Source organism: Branchiostoma belcheri, unplaced genomic scaffold (assembly GCF_001625305.1).
Source record: "Branchiostoma belcheri isolate BF01 breed outbred unplaced genomic scaffold, Haploidv18h27 scaffold334, whole genome shotgun sequence".
NCBI lineage: Eukaryota > Metazoa > Chordata > Leptocardii > Amphioxiformes > Branchiostomatidae > Branchiostoma > Branchiostoma belcheri.
In genome coordinates this window covers 7,589-15,512 of record NW_017803948.1, presented here as the reverse complement: position 1 = coordinate 15,512, position 7,924 = coordinate 7,589, and the positions used below count along the sequence as shown (strand labels likewise).

At 41.9% G+C, this 7,924-nt stretch overlaps 1 pseudogene; it reads left to right on the top strand.

Moving 5' to 3' along the window:
- On the top strand, positions 1-7,418 carry LOC109475356 (annotated as a pseudogene).
- The last annotated feature ends 506 nt before the right edge of the window (positions 7,419-7,924 follow it).

Genomic DNA, 7,924 nt, shown 5'->3' with positions numbered 1-7,924 from the left:
ATGACTACCATTCAGCAGCGAGTCCTTGAGCACGACAGTAGGCTCCTCGTCATTGAGCGTATGTACAAGGAGAGCCAGGGACGACTTGAAGACGATATAATTGAGACGATGGACCCTAGGATTCTTGCTCTAGACGGGAGGCTGGAGGCGGTTCTTAATACAACCAACGAAAACTCGGAAGTGGCGCTCAGTAACAAGAACGAAACCTCAAAGTTACTTGGCATGGTGAATTCCTTCTCTTTAAGAGTGGAAAGTGTGGAGGACAGGACCGTCAGTCTGGAAGAAATCATAAACACGGTGATCAGTCAATTGCCAAGAGGTAGGAGCCTATTGTATTATCGACAATTAGACAGCTTCGGCTGCTGCACGCACCTTTTTGCTTTTAAACTATACATAAGGCCACAGCATGTAAATTTTATGGATGACATCCTCCCCAGACTCCAAATCTAATGCGAGCGGGCGAAAAAAAACAAGGCGGGCCGAAAAAAACAAGGTTCCTACAGTTTAAAATTTTGACTCAATCAGTGTACAAATGGTTTTGATTCAGTGGGAACATCACATATACCCAGTCAGCATCACATATCACTGCATCAAAGTAAGAAACAAACATTAAATCAGAGTCTTTTCTTGTCTCCTTTCTTTATAGTTATCTGCCATCCACCTTCCAGCATGGCAACAGACATCTTTGCCCATCTCCAGCATGTTGACCACTGTCAGAGTGCAACAAAATTTCTTGTTTTTTTTTCCCACAATCAGGCAAAAATTAATGCGCGCGCGGATGTCATCCATTGAATATTACTTGCTGTGGCCTAAGGGCAACTGAAGTTTTTGATGCCCGCGAAAAATGTCATCTCAGGTACTAGTACCACCTTAACGGCTTGCGGTAGAACCATCAATTTTTTTTTTTAGTTTTCCTACAATATACTTGTACATTGTACCTTGGAATAATTTCAAATAATGAGATAAGTTAATGAATTTTCATCTTGCCATGGCAACGGGTTTTATGTTTCATGTGTAATGACACTACTTTTCGAACATTATCAACATATATAATTACATACAATTTCTCTCATTAGATATTCATAATTTATGCTAATTTATGACACCTTTGATCAAAATCTAAGATGGCGGACCATATCATTAGCCCTGTAACCATTTTTCACTAATTTTTCATCAGAACTCCGTATTTTTTCACATTTTTCCTGGGGCAACATAGACACTTAAAGTGTTTGGTTGTATCCCCTGATGTTAACAGAAAATAACATTTTCGATGATTTTACCCTAAGCATCACAAGACATTCGACGTTATGATTAAATCTAATTTTTTAATCAATTTTACTTCTAAATCATTCTCAGAAAAATTGGTAGCCCTACAAAAAGTAGTTGTTGAGTTACAGGGGGCGGTCTTGAGCCAAATCCTTGAGCTACCAAATACGTGAGTGGTCAGGTGTTTAGGGCTAGGGTTAGGGTTAGGTTAGGGTTGGTGTCAGAGTTAGGGTTAGGGTTAGAGTTGGGATTATTGTTCAGGGCTAAGGCACATCACGACCAAACCCCTCCCAGCCTTTGACTCGGATATATTGGAAACCCCCAAGTAGTGTCGGAGTCATGTATTTGGGAGGTTCATGTATCAGGCTTGACACCGGTCCAAATCTGCACGGGGTTAAATGTACTTCCGATACGCGTGCAGTGTATGAATGTTACATATTTTACATAATGCTACATAAATTTTCTCATACAGAGTGGCCGACTGGTACCTACGGTCTACCCCGGAAGAATACAGGCTGTCCCGAGCCGGCAGGCGTGACGTGGCGCACCGGCGTCCGTAAACATGACACCGAAGACGACAACGCCAACAACCAATGGACACACGGTCTGCATTTTGATGGTGGATTCGGGAGAGGGGACATGTCACAAAAATTCTGCATGAAGGTGGGTTGAGAATACAACATGTCTTTGTAGTTCTGACAAAGTGTGTAACAAACTTTGTTGCATCCAAAGCGTCATTTTGAAAGTTTGTAGAGACCCAGTTTAATTACGGCTTAATTCTGAAATACACGGTGGCCCGCCTCGGTCTGCGTGTGAGCGATACTTTTTTGCATGTTGCTTGGCTTATACTGCCTGCCTTCTGAAATAATCAGCCGGTATTGGCGGCAACCTGAAATTAAAATACGGGCAACCTAGCTTTTAGCTTAAGCTGCCCATCGGACAACCCGAGAAAAAAGTATACTGACCAGAGAAGTAAAATTTGCAAAGCAAATGCATAATGTTTACCTTCGGACATGGTCCGCTCTGTTAATTCTTACTCAAACACATTCACATATACATGACTGTACTACTAGTATATGGTGACAAGAGCAGAGCAGACCATGAAATTGCAAAATTATGTTACCCAACACCAGTCACCATGGTGACAGACGACCACAAATCACGTCATTTGCCAGGTCAGAGGTTAGTGTTTGGAACATTAGAGGAAGAGGAGGTGGAGGAAGAAACTTAGCAATAACTATATGTTTTACTTCGGTAAACATAAATATGACATTTTTGTTCTCTGCAGGCTATCTCAAGTGACGGATCTGGGAGCTGGCCGAGTGGTAGTTATTGTATCTTCAAGAAAAGCTCGTGCCCGTCAGGTAAGTACTGTTTTCATTAAACATAAGGTCAAAACAATTAATTCTTATGGATGGCATCAGAGCGCGCATTAATGTTCGCCTGATTTGGGGAAAAAATTGTTGTTCTTTGACAGTGGTCAACATGCTGAAAAGATGGGCAAAGATGTCCGTCGCCATGCCGGAACGTGGATGGTAGATAAATATAAAGAGAGAAGACAAGACAATACTCCGATATAATGGTTTGTCTTTTACTTTGATGAATTTAGCGTGGGAGCCACCATCCTTAGTTTCCTGCCCGCTTCCTGATGTCGCTGATGGCAACCAGGAAACAAGAAAAGCTTTAAAAAAAAGCTGGCCGGGGCGCACATTGTTTTTTTCTTTAGTTTAAGAGCAGATACGAAATTTTCCCGTGATAGCAGTGACTTAATGCACTGTGCTACTTGTATGTATATGACAATATGAATGTGAATCAGTGTTGCAGTCATCGTATTTAAGTGCCGTCCATCAACCTGTCACCCCTACTCCCCAATGGTATAGCTCAAGCTATCCAATCCATATGCAAATGATCCAAGTGCCGTCAATCAACCTGTCACCCCTACTCCCCAATGGTATAGCTCAAGCTATCCAATTCATATGCAAATGATCCAACTCCATCAATCTAGCATGGTTTTGCATGTGGCAATGCATAGACCAACGAACCAAGCCCCAACCAACCAAACAACCCTGGAACCAACCATTAAACCGGGCACAAAGCCGGAGCACGCCCCGGCAAAAAATCGTAAGGCCACATAGTACAGAATGTAATTTTCATGGATGGAATCAGCGCGCGCATTGATTTTTGCCTGACTTAGGAAAAAAAACAAGAAATTTTGTTGCCCTTTGACTGTGTTCAACATGCCAAAAATGGGCAAAATGGCATGCCTCGCCATGCTGGAACGTGGATGGCAGATAAACGTGAAAAGAGGAGACAAGAAAAGGTTGACTTTCACTTTGACACTTTTTATTTCATTCCATTTATATGTTCCCACTGAATCAAAACCATATGTACAATAATTGAAAACTTTCCAAAGTTTTTCAAAGTTGTTTCAGTGACAAATGAATGCAGAAATACTAGGCAGTAAAGCACAATATAGTTATCATTCCTGGTTTAACAGGGCAAAATTTGAACACATAGGAATCGTGTTTTCCCCCGCCTTGTTTTGTTTCGCCCTCTTTTATTAGATTTGGAGTCTGTGCAGGATGTCATCGATAAAAATTACTTCCTGTGGCCAAACTTCCATCTGACCCAAATTTAGGTTACATATTAATGATAAAATCAATAATGCCATTGGAAGATAATGAACTAAACACGTTCCAAATGTCATCAAATTGAGTTCTGCTAGCGCTGTTTGTTTGTTTGTTTGTTTGTTTGTTTGTTTGTTTAGGATCTCCATTAGTGTGAATTTCACACTATTCTTCCTGGGGTCCGTAGTGAATAATCAGATTAGTATTTCGACCATCGCACACCGGGGCATGCCCCTACTCTTTTTCGAAAGGTGTGGCGGGTTCTTTAATGTGCGTGGGGTGTGGCTCTCCCCAAACACGGGACACCCATTTAACGTCCCATCCGAGGGACGACCCTTACCGAAGCTAGGTACTCATTTTTACACCTGAGTGAAGTGAGGAAAGTCGTGTAAAGTGCCTTTCCCAAGGGCACAAGATCGGTGACATGGGTGGGGATCGAACTCGGGACCTCTAGGTCCTGAACCGAACGCTGTTCAGCAAATAATTCCTAAAGCAACAATTTGTTTTTACCTCCATGAAAATGGAGGTATTGTTTTTGGCGCATCTGTGTGCGCGAGCGTGTGTGTGTGTGTTTCCGCACATTTGTACCTTCATAACTCCATAACGCCTTTATGGATTGTGGTGACATTAGGTATGCTGGTAGGTCTTAGGAGGAAAAAGGTCAAGGTCAAATATGGGCCTCCTGGTGGATGGCATTGGTACTGCAGCAGCACTTCCGGTTTAATAAGGAATCTCCTTTGTACTTGTGCAAGCCAGTGTAACAGATGTGTGGCTATGTCGAGGCAGCGCTCTTGCGACTCGGTTTGATTAATCGGGTTCTCCCTCAGGGGAATAGGCAACTTTTTTTAAGCTTAGGGTTAGGGCGGTATGTTTGCAAACATAAACCTGTGTTTTTTTGTTCTTTACTAGGGGGACCAAACCCACACCACTTATTCTGACAGGACAATCTGTCACCTAAACATCAAGACCATAGCATGTTCAGGACAAAAGATACAAAACCGGAAATTCTGCTGCAGTACTAAGGTCATCCACCAGGAGGCCCATATTTGACCTTGACCTTTGTCTTCCTAAGACTTACCAATGTACCAAATATCATCACAATCCACAAAGGCGTTATGAAGTTATGCTAACAACAAATGTGCGGAAACACAAACACACACACACACACACACAGACAGACAGACGCACCAAAAACAATACCTCCAGTTTTCGTGGAGGTAAAAACGCATATATTTCATGGAGGTGTATGAGGTCTCCGAATTCTTGTCTAGGTTTCCAATCAGGTGAGCTCTATTGGGACGATGAAGACGACGACAACGGCAACTGGCGCAGTGGCGAAGTGCCTGACGGGACTTACGGCAGGGACACCCTGATCAGATACTGCTGCCGTAACGACGGGAGCGCCAGCAGCCCCATCTCTCTACCTACCGGCAGCCCGTTCTACCTCTTCCGCTACAGACAGGGCTGTCAGAGGGTGAGAATTGGGTCACACTGTTATCAGGGGTGCCAGAGTATACAGTGCAATTTTTATGGGTTCACCACAAAGTAATGAAACCATATTGCTTTTTCTAGTGATTCTCCTTCTCCTCCTTCTCCTCCTTCTCCTGCCATTTTTAAAATGGATTCAGCCTCTTCATTTGGGGCCTAAGGATCTAATATGGTAATTGGTATGGAGGTACAGTGGGCAAATACCCCCAGGCGTTCTTTTTGTTTATTTTTGTGATACAGGCTTTTAGAATAGTTTTATGTGAGCTTTTTGGCTGTGTCATAGCAAATGTATTACCGGGTTAGTGTGCAGTGTTTACCATATGTACATTTAGGCGAGTCATCACAATGGAATGCAGGGCATCAACCAATAGGCATGCAGCTTTCCTCTATTCTTCTTGCTGATTGGCTGTTAAGATTTACTGGCTTAACTTCATTAACACCTGCACAGAGCCATGCCATACTGACAGTATATCTGTATTCAAGTGTTTTGGTGAGGTGAGGGGCCGGCAAACTGTAAACTGGCTGACTGAACTCCCTCGGCGTGATTTTCTCTCTATTTTGCCAATTTCTACTATTTTGCAGCCGCGCCCTCAAGCCTGGTAGAGGCTAGGTATTTCAAGCTTTCCTGCTCTATCATTGGAATGCGGGGCATGAACGCTTCTTTGTTATCTTGAAAATCAACAGTTTACATTATGCAGTTAAAAATTCTAACCAATAATGTAGGGAATAGCTATCCAACTGTTGTAGTCTTAGTTGTACGTCACTTCATACTATAATTAAATCAATGTAAAGCATTGTTTTCCCTTGACGTTTTGTTTCTCATTCTTTCCCTGCAATGTCCTAAAATGTGGTGAAGCCATCGCTGTATTTGCTCCAAAGCAAATGTCGGCCTGTCTAGTTTAATACGGAATACAGTGCAAGTTTACTAGTGACGTTGAATCACGTTACTTGGACCCTGCTTTTTCTTGAGTTTCAATATGGCGGACGCCGCTGACTCACATCCCTTTTTTCGAATTCGAAATGATGCCTGTGCAGTATATGCTCTGTGTGTAGTATGTAGTGATTTCACTATATATATATATAGCTAAAGGTCTATCTAGGAGAACTGCCCAAATTCTCTCGAAAAACATGCTCCGTCAGCGGCGTCCCCGAAAACCGGGTCCAGGTTACGTCATTCAATGTCACTAGTAAAATTGCACTGTATTCCGTAAAATTGTACTGTATTCCGTAAAATTGCACTGTTTTCCGTAAAATTACACTGTCTCCTAATACGATTGAACTGTATTCCCTAAAATTGCACTGTATATTAATACGATTGAACTGTATTTCGTAAAATTGCACTGTATACTAGTAAAATTGCACTGTATTCCGTGAACTTGCACTGTATACTAATACGATTGAACTGTATGCACTGATTGCACTGACTGAATTCTAGCCAGAGTCGAATCTCGCCCTCCCGTGATTTCGCCCTCCCCGGGGCGAAATCTCTAGCTATTTTGGCCTCCCCGGGGCGAAATCTCTAGCGATTTCGCCCTCCATGCTCGTAATTTGGCGATTTCGCCCCCTCACCACCAAAAAAAAATCAGTTATCTCCTAGAAAACTTCTGTTTAAGCATGTCCAAGTGCACAAATTTGTTGATTAATTCTAATCATAGTATTTCGTTGTATTTGGGGCATTGTGTTGCATGTAAATACTCTCAAAACTTTTTTTTTACCAATGATCAGCTCATATCCTGCCGGTTGTTGAGATGCCTTGTGGTTGAGCATAAAAACAGGGAATATTTCAACCAAAAAAGGATACTTTCTTGCTTCAACCTTAAGGTGCTTAAAGTAAAAGCTCTGAAAGCTCTGGAGACTCAAACATAGTATGATACATGTTTTTTTTTTCGTTTGCAGGTCGATGGTATGAATGTCGAATAGGAGTTCTTCCGTTGGGATGATGAAGATGACAATAACAAAAACCGCCGCCAGGGGGCGTATCCGTACGACGACGGCGGAAGCAGGGACCATCGCCTTCACTACTGTTACTATTCGTAATAGTCTGGAGCAACAAGGTTTCTTTATCTGGTCCAGACACGCCAGAAATGTATCACCAGTAGACCATGTGCAAAATGATTAATCTTAGCTGTAATTGTTCGGATTGAGCCGACTTTTCTTCGGATCGACCCGGACAATTTTATATAAGTGAGAAAATTAAAGGGCCTAGAAGCCAATAGAGAAATTATGCAACAAAACTACTAGCATGTGTTTTGTCACTTTCACTAGAACTTTAATTTGTTGTTTTGGAGATCTATTAGGTTCTATCAATCATCATCAAGTTTATAGAAGAAAACGAAATGAGCATCTTTCGCCGTATACAATTTTGTTTAGCCTCTCTTGTCACCCAAGTCCTGTTTTACGTTATTCCCATTGTTTTCTGGTGTTATCTATCTATTTGTGGTGTTCCATATGTTCCCTATGTGTTAGTTTTTCTGTGCGTTGTGTTTTTGACAATTAATAAAAAGAGTGATTTATTAAATTATTATTACCATTACAAACACTTT